The sequence below is a fragment of the Prunus avium genome, chromosome 1 (genome assembly GCF_965620075.1).
Source record: "Prunus avium chromosome 1, drPruAviu1.hap1.1, whole genome shotgun sequence".
Lineage (NCBI taxonomy): Eukaryota > Viridiplantae > Streptophyta > Magnoliopsida > Rosales > Rosaceae > Prunus > Prunus avium.
This window is the reverse complement of record NC_142284.1, coordinates 17,354,517-17,371,895: the sequence shown is the minus strand read 5'-3', so window position 1 is coordinate 17,371,895 and position 17,379 is coordinate 17,354,517. Positions and strand designations below refer to the sequence as shown.

General features: G+C 36.1%; 1 protein-coding gene and 1 non-coding gene across 2 annotated transcripts in view; both read left to right on the top strand.

The window, feature by feature from the left end:
* The window catches only part of LOC110769615 (uncharacterized), a 94,346-nt gene that overhangs the window by 64,831 nt on the left and 12,136 nt on the right, over nt 1-17,379 (top strand). The gene's annotated exons all lie outside the window — the stretch shown is intronic.
* LOC148297447 (small nucleolar RNA R71) lies at nt 13,903-14,009 on the top strand. Its single transcript, XR_015833298.1, has one exon. It is a non-coding gene; the product is annotated as a small nucleolar RNA R71 (small nucleolar RNA).

Genomic DNA, 17,379 nt, shown 5'->3' with positions numbered 1-17,379 from the left:
GGTTTAGGCGACGAAATATTTGGATTACGTCATGCAAAGATTTTAAAAAATAAATTTTTTATTTTATTTTCATTTTTGTAAAGACTTTGCGCGACGATTCACGCTTCGTAGCGCAATACTTTGTGCAACGAAGTTCAGTAATTCGTCTCGCAAAGTCATGCAAAGATTTTAAATAATAAATTTTTAATTTAATTTATTTTTGTAAAGACTTTGCGCGACGAACCACTCTTCGTAGCGCAATAGTTTGTGCAATGAAGCTTAGTTATTCGTCTCACAAAGTCATGCAAAGATTTTTAAAATAAATTTTTTATTTTATTTATTTTTATAAAGACTTTGCGCGACGAATCACTCTTCGTAGCGCAATACTTTGTGCAACGAAGTTGAGTAATTCGTCTCGCAAAGTCATGCAAAGATTTTTAAAAATAAAATAATTATTTTTGTAAAGACTTTGCGCGACGAACCACTCTTCGTAGCGCAATAGTTTGTGCAACGAAGCTAAGTAATTCGTCTCGCAAAGTCAAGCAAAGATTTTAAAAAATAAATTTTTTATTTTATTTATTTTCGTAAATACTTTGCGTGATGAACCACTCTTCGTAGCGCAATACTTTGTGCAACGAAGCTTAGTAATTCGTCTGGCAAAGTCATACAAAGATTTTAAAAAATAAATTTTGTATTTTATTTATTTTTGTAAAGACTTTGAGAGATGATGTTTTGTCGTCGCGCAAAGTGACTTTGTGCGACGATGTTTGTTTCGTTGCGCAAAATTTAGTCGCGTAAGACTTTTAGCTACAAAGTTGTCTTTCGTGGCTCAAAGCGACGAATTTTGTTTCGTCGCGCAAGGGTTTTTTTTTACTAGGAGCAGTTAACACCTCTCATTTTGCATTTTTTATGCGCCAGTGTTCATGGTTTTGAAATAAGATTTCAACATTGTGCTTTTGAAATCTTCTTATGTTTTTCAATGGTATAAAAATGTGGTAAGCCTAGTATTACCCTAAATAAAAAGCCTCTTAAGGGAGAAAGTTTTTATTTATTTCTTTTTTTGTTTAGATAACATATAACATTTATTTTTGTTACCATGACAAAGTATTCAAATTTCTATGCGTGTCCTAGTAATTTCAGCATCGTTTTGTTGTGCGCAGTTTTTCTTTGGTTCGTCTGTTCTCCCTTTGGTGCTGGTGAAGACAAAAAAATATGCCATTGTAGAAAAAGACCCAAAACCCATGAACCACAAATACAAACAACATTATAATAAATTTGTAAATTTACAAAAACATTATGCAGACAAAGACAAGAAGGTGGGGCAGCCTAGGTGAGTCTACCAGAAGAAGGCTTTGTGGGGTTGTTTTGGAATACATAGATAAAACAAGATAATATGCATTACTAGAGGACTTTCTTTCCACATTACTCGCTTTTGCATATATATTAGTTAGGATAGACGAAGAAAAACATAAGAAAGAGTGGTTGGAGAATTTTATTTTATTTTTTCAAATCATTCTTGACTATAATATTTTACTCTTATCATATAGTTTCTTTTGTTTAATATGAAGCAGTTACAAAAACATTTGCACGTAAACCATTTACGTATCAACCAGTGAACCAGTCTCCATTTACTCCTGAAAAACTCCTTACCCCAACCCTCTCTCTCCTACTCAAAGTCCAAAGATTCACACCACCCTTTCACGCTCTCCTCAGTCCTCACGCAAAAAAGGCAGATAGGCCGGTGATGCGTGGGACCCCATTTTTATTTGGGGTGCAGTGTTTGATTTTCAGGATCTAGTGGACCTTTTTATTTTTGTTTTTTTAACTGAATTTTTATTTCAGTTTTTTTTTATTCGGCATATTATTTTGACGTTTTAATTTCTGTTTAGGTTAGTTATCATGTGGGTACTATATGATATATTTCTTAGAATGAACAAGAATTCTTTGCAGAGATTCGTAACTTTTTTTTCATGCCACGAATGCATAACAATAATTACGATAGGGCTTAGCTGGACTTGAATTCTAGTACAATTAAAAAAGAAAAAAGGCCTACTTGATCCTGAAAATTACTGCACCCACCCACCCCAAACAAAAATGGGGTCGCACACACCGGCCTATTTGCATTTTTCGTGAGGGGAGTGTGAAAGGGTGGTGTGAACCTTTGGACTTTGAGTAGGAGAGAGAGCGTTCGGGTAAGCAATTTTTCTAGCAATTAGAAACAATAGTTACTTTTTTTGGCACGCAAGCAGCCAATTAGTGGTACCTCCAGTCCCAGGCGGTGAAAATATGTCTACCGGCTGGCTATTTGTGAAGCCTATATGCAATGATGCCTGAACGAAGACTATCATAACCAGGAAATAATTAAGGATCTGCTGACCAACAGTAGCATTATTTTGCAGATTAAATGAATTGGAAACCTGGAAGATATATTCAACAAATTGTAGAAATATTTGCTCAACAAGGCACAGGTAGGCTCTCTGAAGCAGAGTAAGCCATCGGATTTTTGGAGTAAAAATCATCAGTAATCCAACGAGGCATAAAAATCATCAGTAATCCCATTTTTTTTTATATTGAAAGAGGAGGTAGGATTGGAGAAGTGAGAAAGAGAATCAATTTTTTCATGCCATAATTACCCTGATATTTATTCTGATAATACAAAAACACTGTTCACAAATCTCAGCCAGCAAAACACAAAGCACATTTTCTTCCAGCATACCAGCTTCCTCCACCCTCTCATATTGTACTAGTCGACCACCTCCCCCACCATATTTCATGCTGAAAATCAATATATTAAATTGCACAGATCGACCCAAGAGACCAGATTCTAAACTCCAATACTGTAACTAACCACATTCAAATAGTAGACACTACAAAGAAACAAAGACATGGACTATAAAATGAAAATCAACTCCAGCCTCTTTCTTTATTCAGCAACGCAGCTCCCTTACTTTCTCTCTTGTTTATTTTTACCGAGGCTTATACTGTGGCTTCTTGCTCGTTCCTTCTTCTTCGCTCGAGCTTCTTGCTTCGTCCTTCCTCGAGTTGTACTCGTTGCCAAATTTTTGCATCCCAACATCCTCCCCCTCTTTTGAATCAATCTCGACGTCCTCAATGATGTGGTCAGTTTTGTTTTGACCAACAGCACCACCTACACCATATTTGTTGTGGAAGTCTGAAAGCCCAACCCTTTTGCTTTTTTCTGCCTTAATTTGAATCCCACGAATGGTACAGGTCTGGTTATTACTATTTTCTGCCTCACTAGTTCTGTTTTGCGGGAGCTCTGATTCAGTTTCTTCTTGTGGGAGACCTGTTTCAGTTTCATTTTGTGGGAGCTCTGTTTCAGTTTCGGAAAGTGTTCTAGAGGAACCAGTAAAGGGTTTTGTTGCCATCTCCTTGTGCAGGTGAGCTTCATTTGGAGACCCATCGATCTTTTATAGAGCTAAGGAGGAAAAAAGGAAATAATAAAAGGTCCTGATAATCAACTTGGATTAGTATAGTCAAGACTCAAAAGGTATTTTATGTGGGTGGAAAAATTTCGTTTTTCCTATTGGTGTTCATGTTTCTTTCACATGATGGGACATAAAAAATGTGTAAATCCAAATTGAAATGGTGAAGGCTGCTACTAATATTAAATAAATTATCATTAGAAAAAGGTAATCGCATGATGACAAATGCTAATATAGAACATTAGAATTATAAGAGTTTACAACCGATAATATAGAATACTTTGGGCCTCATTAAAACCTTGTTTGAGGAAAATCCAAACAAATATAGTCAATAATATCCTATATGTTGGGTCATGTATGTTGCGCTCTGGTGCTGGTGCTCCCTATTTCGAAGAGAACAATCAATTTCCAACTAAAAATGGCTTTGTTTCTTTCGCACTCAGTTTCGGAGAGAACATAAATAAAAATCGATTTCAAGAACAAGGATCTTTGTCTGGTTCTTGCTTCCTGGGAAAACAATGATGTAGACTTCCTTTGCATATGCCTATATATGGACTTTTTTTTTTATGCCCCTCTCAATTGTGGGCCCCGGGCGATGCCCTAGTTGCCCTGGCCAAGGACCGGCCCTGAACACTGGTGATTATTCAAATTGCCGTATTGTATGATTTTTCCACAAGCATGGCCACTTAAAAAAGTCTGTCCGGCCCATTTTTGTCCTGCTTGTGATCAAAACAAAAGTTCAACGTAATCAATTAGCTAGATAATTGATAATTGCAAGCACTAATTATAATTTTATTATATAATTAATGTGAACTTCTCTTTCAATGGTGCATGTGTCCGAAGAAGTCAAATATTTTGTATTTCTTTTATTTTATTTTTATTAAATATACTCGCACAGTCAAGATTTGAAAAAAAAAATGAAAATCTTGAACCTTTCTCCACTCAAAGTCCTTTTTACAAGACTTTTCCAAGTCTTTTTTTTTTTTTTTTTTGGCTGGGAAGACTTTTCCAAGTTGATCATTAGGAATATTGCAGATATAACAAAGAGTAATAAATAAATCCATGTATATAATAGTAACTTATTCCATTTTCGAGAGGAGGTCCATGCTGTTTTAGAAACACACGTTTAAAAACACACTACTAAATTTTACAGTTTGCGTGACGAAGAGGAATTCGTCATGCAAAGCTCAAAGCAGTCACACAAATTACAGCGCGACAGATATGCCGTTGCGCAAAATCAGTTGCGCAATGATTGTGGAAAAAGATTTTGCGCGATAGATACTTTGTTTGCCGTCGCACAAAGTACATCGTTGCACAAACAGTTCAGGGATGGCATATGTTCGTCGCGCAAACTATTTGCGCGACGAAAAGGATATCGTCGCAATAACATAGTGCGACGATTTAACTTCGTTGCACCAACAGTTCAGGGACGGCATATCTTTCGTTGCGCAAATTATTTGCGCGACGAACAGACTGTCGTCGCAGGAACATAGTGCGACTATTGAATTTCGTCGCTAAAATACTTGCGCGACGAAATTTAGTCGTCGCATTTTCTATAGGGAGACGAAACTTTTTGTCGCGCAAACCTAAAATATATTGTTTTAATAAAATTTTTGTTTTGTGGTTTTGTATTTTGTAAAAATGATTTTGCGCGACGACTCCTATTTTCGTCGTGCAAAAATAGTAATTAAAAATTTTATTTTTATTTTTTTTTGCAAAAAAAAAAATGTTGGTTTTTTTATTTTTATAATTAAATGAAATTACAATAAAAAAATGTAATGAAGAGAAATTTTTTGTTATAACATAATATAAATGTATAATACAAGAGAAATGTTTAAAATGTAATTAAGAGAGTAAAAACCTAATCAAACATTGTTTGAAAATCTACTTGGTCGTTTGGCAAATGCGGCTCGGAGGTCTGGACATTGTAGGCAGGGGCAGAGGTTTGGTGGCCATGCTCGGGTTGGATGGGCTCAGAGGTGGACGGGGGAACAAAAGACGGTATGGGAATGCCGGACTGGGTGAGGGACTATAGAAACTGATCCATCTGGGACATCCGGGCTTCAAGCTGGTCCACCTGGGACATCTGGGCTTCAAGCTGGGCCAACTTTGCTGTCAAAGCACTGTTTGACTGCGACGATGAACGGGGTCTAGGTTCCCGCTGCCGAGCATTCCCCATCCCTCGACAGTATGTCCTTGGCTGCCTCCTGAGAGTCTGAACCAAGGCTTCCGTCAAGATCTAAAACCTCGCATCATGTGGAGGAGCCACGGACTTGAGCGGCGTATCGAGAGGAAGCTAGGAGGCGGACTCCTGAAGAACCAATTGGCTCTTCTCCACCATGGTCATCTGTTTAACATAACATAAAATATTAATTAAAACATTCATATAATAACCTTGAAACTTGAATGCGTAAGATAATAATTAAAATTAAAGGCTACTTACATGAAGCACTAGTAAAAAAAACCCTTTGCGCGACGAAACACAATTCGTCGCTCAAAGTGACTTTGCGCGACGAAGATTAAACTTCGTCGCTCAAAGTCTTACGCGACTAAATTTTGCGCAACGAAACACAAATCGTCGCACAAAGTCACTTTGCGCGACGATCGACAAAACATCGTCGCTCAAAGTAACTTTGCGCGACGAAACAATAAAATTCGGTGCACAAAGTCTTGCGTAACGAAGTGTGGTTCGTCTCGTAAAGTCTTTACAAAAAAAAAAACAAAAAAAAAAATTATTTTTAAAAATCTTTGGATGACTTTGCGCGACGAAACAATAAAATTCGGTGCACAAAGTCTTGCGTGATGAAATGTGGTTCGTCTCGTAAAGTTTTTACAAAAATAAAGAAAATAAAAAAATTATTTGTAAAATTCTTTGCATGACTTTACGCGACGAAACAATAAAATTCGGTGCACAAAGTCTTGCGCGACGAAGTGTGTTTCGTCTCGCAAAGTCTTTACAAAAATAAATAAAATAATTTTTTTTATAAAAATCTTTGCATGACTTTGCGTGACGAATTTATAAACTTCGTCTTGCAAAGTCTTTACAAAAATAAAAATAAATAAAATAAAAAAATTATTTTGTTAGAAAAATATAATATTTTAAATGTATTATATTTTAAATTGACGATCAAATTGGTTCATTGTATTCATATAGGGTCAAGGAGTGTAGCTGTAAAAAATCATCCAAATCGAAATTGAAATAACCGTTAAATCGTGATTTTTCGTTTATAACCGTTGTAAAGTTTTGTCCTATTACTTAATCTCTGAATGTTTATTTTTTCCGATTTTTGGCGTATATGATCTCGAAGTATAAACAAACAAGTTTGACGGTTGGATCTTTGAAACTAGTTTCGTAGAATGCGTATGCCATCAAAACAATATATTCACTAACAATTAAGAGTTTATTTATACTTTCATTAAATACAACATAAGATTTTGTGGTATCCACTAGTGTAAATATTTTAAATTGAAGATCAAATTGAGTCTTTGTATTCATATAGGTTCAAGGAGTGTAGCTGTAAAAAATCATCAAAATCGGAGTTAAAATAACCGTTAAATCGTGATTTTTGTTTATAACCATCGAAAAGTTTTGTCCCATTACGTGATCTCTGAATGTTTATTTTTTCCGATTTTTAGGGTATACGATCTCGAAGTATAAACAAATAAGTTTGACGGTTGGATTGTTGAAACTAGTTTCATATAATACTTATGTAGTCGCGAACGTTAAAAAATATAAAAATATTATCCATGGAAGTTTGTGCGACGCATAAATGTTTTCGTCGCGCAACACATCCTATTGCGACGAATATGTATTCGTTGCGCAAACTTTCGTCGCGCAAACTAAAAAATGTAGTAGTGACATCTAGTCCCTATTGCTAATTGAACATAAGAAACTCTACAGAGAATAGAAGACTTTTCTTTTGAGCTTTCATCAATGGCACGTAAGTACTATTATGATTAATATTTTTATTTGATTCAAGATCTTTTCCTTGATGTGATTCTATGTGTGTATAGGGTTTAAGGAATTTATGTAATTAGTTTACAATAGTAACTTCCATTTCTTGAAAGATTATCTTCCATCTGATTTTGAAGTATTGGCCTCCACTTATTTGAAGATCTGTCCATTTTTATCTTTGCATATATATAAGATGGGTCTCGATCTCGAACTGAAGCTGAACAATTGAATCAGAGCCCTCAGGAGAGGGCAAGAAACCGCCACTTTCCTGGTCGCCCTAGAACGCTTTCTGAACAAGAGCCCCAAGGAGAAAGAACTGAACAAGAGCTCCAACAAAACGAACATAGTGAGGCACAAAATACTGATGAAAGCAACGAGACCAACAACATTAATGAGAATTATTTCTTTGCAATTGGAAGCACAGATGTTGGGATTCACCATGCTTACAACGAAGAAGTTGGAGGTGGTGATCAAGCAAGGATGAGGAGAAACCACAACATTTCTCGCAATAGATTTTATGCAGAAAACAGCCTTCAGGTATGCATTAGCAACGTTGGCAACAAGTCGAGCATACCATTTCTTCTTGTTCTAGCTTTATTTTTTTTTTTTCTCTTTTTATATATTAACGGTGAGTAAGCAAAACAAAAAATGAAGCAATTAAGTGGCTTGAGTGAAAAAGAAGGCACGACCGAGAAGAAAAAGAAGAAGACAAAAATCAATAAGTGAGAAAGAAAGGTTCGGCTTGGAGTTTCCAGTACTATTACGTAGCGGAAGGGTTTGGAGATGTATGGCCACCAAAGCTCCTATACTCGAACTTTTCTTTGTGTTCCTTTCTCTGAATCTGAATCTTATTTCTCTTATATATTTACGTATTTCTTATTCTTCTACATGCCATAAGTATATTGATATATGAGTATTATTTCTTTTTCTTCTTGTGTACATGCCATAAGTATTATTTCTTCTTGTTCTAGCCTTTTTCTTTCATAGCCACTGAAGTATATCAGGGTGAGAGTAAGCAAAACGAAAAAGAGAGAAAATCTAAACAGAGAAAGCAACAAAAAAAAAAGGAGATTAAGAAATGTTTAAAGTCTTGAACCACATCATTATATACAGAAGCTGCGTGTTTGAGTCAGGCTTTCCAAGTCAAATCACCTTTTCTAATTTTGTTCATGAACTTTACTAAAAGGAAAAGGTGTTGCCATGTTACCTTACTAACAGCATTGCTTGAATAGAAACCCCAATCAAGGAAAGTGGGTAAGCCACAAATTGTAGTCATCAGATGATTTTTGGTTAGATTAATGATTGATATCTTGAAATGTGGATAAGCCACTCTTTGACATGACATATATAAGAAAAATTAAATAAATAATTACTCATGCATGAATAAAAGAAACATCGTCAGATCAGTTCGGGTAATATACTGCCGTACAACAAACCAAGGAGAGCAAACAAAAAAAAAAAAAAAAAAAAAGAAAGAAAGAAGCAAAATTAGAGCAAAGTGCTCCACCAAACAAACATGGAAATGAACTCCAGCCTCTTTCTTTATTCAGCAGCGCAGCTCCCTTACTTTCTCTCTTGTTTATTTTTACCAAAACTTATACCATGGCTTCTTGCTCGTTCCTTCTTCTTTCCTCGAGTTGTAGTACTTGTTGCCAAATTTTCCGATCCCAACAAACTCCCCCTCTTTTGAATCAATCTTGTTTCCATCAATGTTGTAGTCAGTTTTGTTTTGATCCTTGATGATGATCAACAGCACCACCTTCATGATATTTGTTGTTGAAGTTGAAAACCCCAACGTTTCTGCTTTCTGCTGCGGCAATTACATTCTCATGAATGTTCCAGGTCTGGTTATTACTATTTTCTGCCTCACTAGTTCTGTTTTGCGGGAGCTCTGATTCAGTTTCTTTTTGTGGGAGCACTGTTTCAGTTTCTTTTTGTGGGAGCTCTGTTTGAGTTTCAGAAAGTTTTCTAGAGTAACCAGTAAAGGGTTTTGTTGCCATCTCCTTTTGCAGGTATTCAGCTTCATTTGGAAATAACCAAAAAAAAAAGGTATAGTCAAGACTCAAAAGGTATTTTATGTGGGTGGAAAAATTTCGTTTTTCCTATTGGTGTTCATGTTTCTTTCACATGATGGGACTCAAAAGGTAAGAAACCGCTTTCCTGGTCGTCCTAGAATGCTTTCTGGACAAGAGCCCCAAAGAGAAAGAACTGAACAAGAGCTCCAGCAAAACGAAAATAGTGAGGCAGAAAATACTGATGAAAGCAACGAGACCTTCAACATTAATGAGAATGATTTCGGCGCAATTGAAAGCACAGATGTTGGGATTCATGAGGCTTACAACGAAGAAGGTCAGTACTACATTTTACAATTTGCGTGACGAAGAAATTTTAGTTGCGCAAAGTACATTTCAGTCGCACAAATGTCAGCGTGACAGAAAATTTGTCGCGCAGAATCCGTCGCCCAAAGATCGTGAAGATAGACTTTGCGCCACCAAGATTCTTCATTGGTCGCGCATAACTGAGCGACGGTTAGCCTTGGTTGCACAAAAAGTTTAGGGACGACAAAATTATTCGTCTCTCAAATCTTTGCGTGACGACACCACAGTCGTTGCGAGTATACAGGGCCAAGGTTTATTTTCGTCGCACAAAAATGTAGGGACGATGCACTATTCGTGTCGCAAACAATCTTTGCACGACGACATGAAGTTCGTTGCGAGTGTACAGCGCGACGGTTTATATTAGTCGTGCAAAAATGTAGGCACGATGAACTATTTGTGCAACCACTTCTGTTGTGCGACGAAATAGTCGTAGACACTTTTTTTATTGTGTAAATACGTGAATTAGTGCGACGAAACTCACATAAAATATATTTTATTTAATTTTAATTTTACGTTTTTTTTATTTTGTAAAAAAAAAATTTGGTTTATTTTTTTGTAATGAAATGAAATTGCAATAAAAAAATGTAATGAAGAGAAATTTTTTTATATAAAATAATATAAATGTATAGTACAAGAGAAATGTTTAAAATGTAATTAAGAAAGTAAAAAACTAATCAAACAATGTTCCAACGATTCTCAATTCATGAACAAATTTAAAAGAGCGAACACAAATCCAAAACTTTAAGTTCTTCCAGTCTAAAGTCAAAGTCATTTATCACCATTAATAAACTTTTCATTTGCTTTCTTTGGTGTAAAGAGAACTAACACAATTGAGAAGACAAAAATTCAATCATAATTAGGGATGGCAATAATACCCGTCGGGTCGGGTCCCCATCGGGTCCCCGGCCCTAACGGGGGGAGTTTTCGGGGGGAAATCAGGGCCGGGTACGGGGATCCCCGAATTTGCAAAATCCCCGATCGGGTATGGGCCGGGGATGGTATTGTTATCCCCGTCCCCGAACCCAGCCCGATAAGTAATATATTTATTTATAATTAATATATAAAAAAATATATTAATATAATATAATAAATGAAGTTATCTTTATTTAAATAATTGTAATGTATTTATCTTATTATTATTATTATTATTTTTGTAGGAGTCTACCATTGAAACAGAGAACATCTCTTTGTTTTTTGATTAAAGCTATGAATGATGAAGTATAGGAGAGTTCATTGAAATTGTGAAGTTTTATTTGATGACATAATATTTCTTTGGTATTGGTTTTCTAATTTAAGACTAGATAGATTTGTTGTGCTTACTGAAAAAGGTTCTAAAGATTTGGATTGAGCAATTGTTGAGAAATTATTTTAACAAGAAATATCTTGTGGTGGCTCTTTTTAAAATTTCACAATTTTGTGATTGTGCTTTAGAAAATTATTTTAACAAGAAATGTCTTATTAAAAACCGGGGATCGGGGCGGGTATGGGAGGCACTTCCCCGACGGGGACGGGGACGGGGATTCCCCGAAAAGCCTAAACCGGGGATTGGGTCGGGGATGGGGACGGGGATGGGGAGCGGGGACGGGGATGGTATTGCCATACCCAGCCCCTAACCGGCCCGTTGCCATCCCTAATCATAATCACACCATCCTTGCTATCTTAGATTTTTTTTATTTTTTATAATTATTTAATAATAAATATATACGTGCAATGTTTAGCTCCCTTAAGCTTTCTAATTCACCCATGTAGCAAGTGTTAGGCCAATGACTCTCACACACAAAGGCTTTAAGGCATTAGGTGTTGAAACACCCCGATGAGCTTAATAACTCGAGTTAAAAAGGCTACAAAGCTAAACAAGTCACACATGCATTTTTTTTTTTTTTAAGAACTTCACGGTTTGACGCGAACACTCACTACTGATTAGGCAAGAGGCCCGGTTACTAAGTGAAAGTTCTCTTTTTATTCTTGGAGTTTTTTTTTTTTTTTTTTTTGTGAACAAATTTGCAATCTAACAAATTGCCAAAAATAATTTCACTCCCCCCCAACTTGAATGAAACATTGTCCTCAATGTGTTATAAAGGAAAAATATGAGAGACATGTTGGAACGAAATTATAACGAGTGGGATAGAAGTCACCTAAATGCTGAAAAGTCTTTGAATAATTTTCTCCCTGAAAATAATTGGGTTTAGAAATGGATACCACAGGAGAAGTGTCAACTTCACTGTTTGGCAAAGACTTAGGGAACAATTTCAATTTCACTTTAGGAGCCTCATTTACACTTGACATCATAGGCTCATCATATAAAGGTGGAAGTTTGTCAATTTTGGGTTTCCAGCCAATCCCTTCCTGTACCTGTAAAGCATCAAATAATGAACCAATTTCAGTAATTTGTGAATTTCTTGTTAAATCAGAACCATTAGAATTAATTTGAAATTTTTCTGAACAAGAAACAACACTACTTTTCGCAAATTGATCATGCGATAAAGTTGAGATAGAATTCACAGATTCAGGTTCATCTTCCTCCCCAGATGACTGTTTATAAACATTCAAAACATTAACTTCCATAGTCATATTTCCAAAACAAAGTTTCATGACTCCACTTCTACAATTAATGTTAGCATCACAAGTAGCCAAGAAAGGACGTCCTAAAATCACAGGAATTTGATTATCATAATTTGAAACATGTGCAGTGTCCAAAACAATAAAATCAACAGGATAATAAAATTTGTCCACTTGGACCAACACATCTTCAATAATCCCTCGCGGTGTCCTTACTGATTGATTAGCCAATTGCAAATTTACCTTTGTAGGTTTAAGCTCACCAAGACCTAGCTGCAAGTACACTGAATAAGGCAATAAATTTACATTGGAGCCCAAATCAAGTAATGCACGATCAATAAAATTATTTCCAATTACACACGAAAGAGTAGGACTTCCAGGGTCTTTATATTTTGGAGGAATTTTATATTGCAACAATGCACTCACATGTTCAGTTAAAAAGGCCTTTTTCTTCACTTGATGCTTTCTTTTTATTGTGCACAAATCTTTCAAAAATTTAGCATATGATGGAATCTGTTTAATAGCAGCTAACAAAGGAATATTCACTTTGACCTTTTTAAAGACATCTAAAATTTCAGAATTTTGACTCAATTTCTTTGGAGGATTTAAAGCTTGGGGAAAAGGAGCAGGAAAATGATATTCATTTGATTCATTCAAGTTGGATATGTTAAGTTTATCATTATTCTTAGATTTTTCAACTTCCTTATGTGAAGGTGTGTTGTTAATTATTTTACCACTTCTAAGAGTAATAACAGACTTTACATGCTCGAGCGAAGATTCACAAGAATTAGCCCCTTTTGGATTTGGTTGAGTGTTGGCAGGAAATTTTCCTTTTTCATTAACAGCCAAAAAGTTAGTCAACTTGGAAATTTGACTCTTAATTTCTTTATTTTCTTCAACCAATTGACCAAGTAAAGTATCATACCTTTGATTTTGCTTATGTTGTTCATGCATAAATGTGTGAAGAGTATCGCTCAAAGATGGCCTTGCATTGAATGCATTAGGTGCCTGAAACTGATTATTGGAAGAATTCATGTCACTTACTTGAGGTTGTGACTCATTGCTCCAACGAAAGTTTGGATGATTCCTTGTTGCTGGATTATAAGTGTTGGAAAAAGGAGAATACTGTTGTTTGAAGTTTGCAACAGCAGCACAACGCTCCTCATAAGCTCCTTTCATTTCCTGAAAAATTGGGCAATTTTTAACAGTATGACCAATCTCATAACAAGAATCACATACTTGATTAACATCAGCTTGAAAAACGGGTTGAGGCAAATTTGATTTTTCCATTTTCAAAGTAGCTATCTCTTTAGTTAAAACCTCAAATTTTAATTTCCAATCATCTTCTTCTTTTAATTGATAAATTCCTTTATTAGTAGAAGATGTGGCAATTTTTGACCGATCAGTGGTCTCAATTGGACTGGGGATAGTCCATTGATGAGCTTTTTCAGCAATTTCATCCAAAAATTCTAGGGCATCATCAGGGTCTTTTTGCGTAAAATTTCCATTAAACATTGACTCAACAAATTGGCGATCACGAGGGAGAAGTCCCTCATAGATATAACTAGCAAGACGCCAGTTTTCAAAGCCATGGTGTGGGCACAAATTCAAAAGCTCTTTAAATTTTTCCCAATTTTGATATAAAGTTTCATTTTCTTTTTGAGAGAAATTTGAGATTTTTTTCTTTAGAGCAATTGTCTTGTGATTAGGAAAATATTTGTTAAAAAAAACTTGAGTCATTTCCCCCCAAGAACCTATGGATCTAGCCCTTAATGAATACAACCAACTTTTAGCCTTTTCTTTTAAGGAAAAGGAAAAATTTTCAACCTTATGAAATTAAGCCTATCAAGTTGAAAAGAGTGTACCAGATGTGAAGAATTTCACATAACCAGCAAACCTTTGACCAAAGGGATCTCTGTACTCTTTGACAAGCCGCTCCCCGGCAGCGGCGCCAATTTGTTAATACCACTTTGCAAAACCCAAGGGAAGGTGTCGTATAGTAGTGTAACTTGGAAGTCCGAGTGTCGTTTCCACAGAGAGCGGTGTAAAGAAAATAACAGAGATGAAAAAGAACAAGTGTGATTGAGAGGTAGATTTATGCAAGATTTGATTTAAAGAAAATTCAATTGATTAAAACACTAAGGCATTGGGGTTCCACTTTTAACATAAGCATGCAACTCTTAATAATTTGATCCACAAAATATTTTCCAATGTAGTTGTTCAAAATAATTAAAGCTCTTTTTAATTTCCTTTAGAAGTATTCTAAGCATAACTTGTACCATTGGCAACAAACTATCAAAAAATAATCTTCATCAAAATTCTATTAATTAAACTAATTCTCTTCTCTTTTAAAAGCATGAAAGTTTTTACTACACAATGGGAAAAACATGATTGAACCCATGAAATATATTATCAAACATTCATCAATTAATTAAAAAGAAACTACAAATTCCATTTGAACAAAAACTACAAATTCACATTAAAGCTTAAGTTTGGATCAAACTAATAAAAATTACACACTTATATTAAAAGCTTTCTCCCTAGCCTTAGCTAGGGAGTTAGTTCCCCATAAAATAAAACTAAAACAGAAATTTAGAACTAGAAGAATTGGAGGAAGGAGAGAGAGCTCAAGAGAAGATTGTGAGCTTGGTGTGTGTTTTGAAGCTTGAAGACTTCTCTATTTATACGGCTAAGAGGGAGGAACATCATGATGAATTCCAACACCACCATTCCTATTCCAATACAATCCATAACTCCCACTTCATCTTATCTAAGTTAGTGTGGTTGGAATCAATTCTTTTTTTGTTTGCTTCCATCCCATACTTCTTTTCCTTTCTTCTTTTGGCATGGGTGTGGCACTTCATGCATTCTTTTCAATTCTTTAGCTGCTGCACCTTAAGCTTTCTTCACATGGGTTTTCAAAGGTGTTCAATTATGGCTGCCTTTTGCTGCCAACCCATGTGGGTTTTCTTTTGGTTGCTGGAAAAAACGATTCTTCTGAACCAGGCTTGGTGTAGGAAGGCCTGAGGTTTCAATATGTATCCAATGAGGCTCAAATTTGGATATGTCATAATAGACACCCATTGGAACAACCTTTATGAAGAATGTATTCCTATCTGAGCAGTACAAGTGTACGGTTTGGGCCTTGCAAGTTGACTGCCGAAAATAGACTGGAATTGGCTTCATTTCTTTTCTTTTTGCTTCACATGCATGCACATTCTTTCTCCTTAATAGCTCCAACATGCACCTATATAAAATCATGATATTAGAATAGAATGTAACAATAATTGCCCAATTGATAAGAGTTTGGGTGCCACTTCAAAGAGAGAGCTACCAAATAGAGAATTCGAATGAATTAGCCTATATATTTCAATGAAGTGCAAATGGATTCGTAAAATGCAATGGAACATTCTAATTGGTGCAAAAATTAATAAAACAAAGTACTAACAAATATAGATTAGGGATAGAAATTGTAATAATTATGTGTTTATCACAACCCTCCTGAAGAGCGACCTGCGGATCATCAAATGCCTGAAAATAGTGGTGCAGGTTGCTCTTCCACTGGTTGTACCTCTGAGCAAAGTGTTTGTTGACGTACGCCAACAACTCGCCGTCGAGGTTCTCTAAATTGTAGTTCGTCTACAATAAATTAATTACATACATTAAGTAACAGAAATATATAAAGTTTGAAGGGAAAACAATTAAAAGGTAGGATACATACCGACAACTGTCCACGCACCTCCGTCCTCATCTCGTCAGGCATGAATTTCCAAGACTTCCATTTCATCGGGCAATGGGTCCAAATGACGTGACCAATGTCGTGGGCCAATGAGCTATGCTGGTCCGGCGTTCGTCGTATCCGATGTTGATACGACTGGTGGTCACTCGGGTGACCTTCGCCATCTTCAATTGGTGACAAGGTCCCCCTGTGTTCTTCTTGGCTACAAAAAAATATAAAATTAATGTTAAATAACAAATCCTACTAAAATCTTGGTCCGAAAAAGCTGGAGTTCAAGGAAATTTTTACTTGGTTGTGACCCCGACGCACCAGCAGCGGATGTCGAGGTTGTGTGCAGTGACGTCGCCTGGCGCTAACAGGTTGTGCCACTGATGACTCTGATGACACCACCGCATGGGAGACCACGGGACAAACCGACATGTGGTCCATATGTGCTGGAGCAGTGGCAGCTGACAGCGTATGCGGGGGAAGCAAACTCGGGGCAGTCGTCATTGCCTTACGACTTCTGATAAGGTCTAACATCTTGCCCTAGGAACAAACATCAAAAGTTAAAAACTTAGTTACTCGTCTAAAACCATTTAAACATTCATTTAATTTTTTTTTTTAAATGGGGCCAACGTCTAATAAAGCAAAATAAAAATCCCAACAACTAATAAAACAAAAATATATAACAATCATCATTAATTAACAAACATAAAAATTAATCCAATTTACCAAGATATAATCTAAGCATATACAATTTCATTAAAAATCTTAATTAATTAAGTAAATCATATCTTGTCCTAGGGTTCGCGATTTCGGAGTATCCGTGACTCCGATCCACGATCCATCGAATCCTATACGATCCAAGAAATACAAGGTACAACATACATGAGTTTCGGTTCGATCCAACGGTCCAAACATATCAAACCCGGAAATCGCACAATAGGCGAATCCGTTCGAGGCTCAAACGGTATCCAAATTGGAATTCGAACATACCTACACGCTCATGACAACAAGGGGATCGTATCGGGACATAGTATTGGTTTGGTACAGTACCCACACGCCGTCACACGCGCCAGCGCGTGGGTGTCCAAAGCGATAACAATCGCCCAAAAAATCTCAAAATCAAGGGCCAATCTTCCTACCCTAGGTTCAGGACATCAATTAGAGACACTTTTGTTCTTGGACATATCCCAAAAAATGGCCGGAAGTCGCCAGAATTTCATCCCAAAATCCGTCGAAAATTTGGGTTATTTCAATTTAACAACCTACGCTAGGAATTCATCAAATCCTACCTAACCATCAGCTAGAGCATGAAAAGAAAAGTGGAATCCATACCTC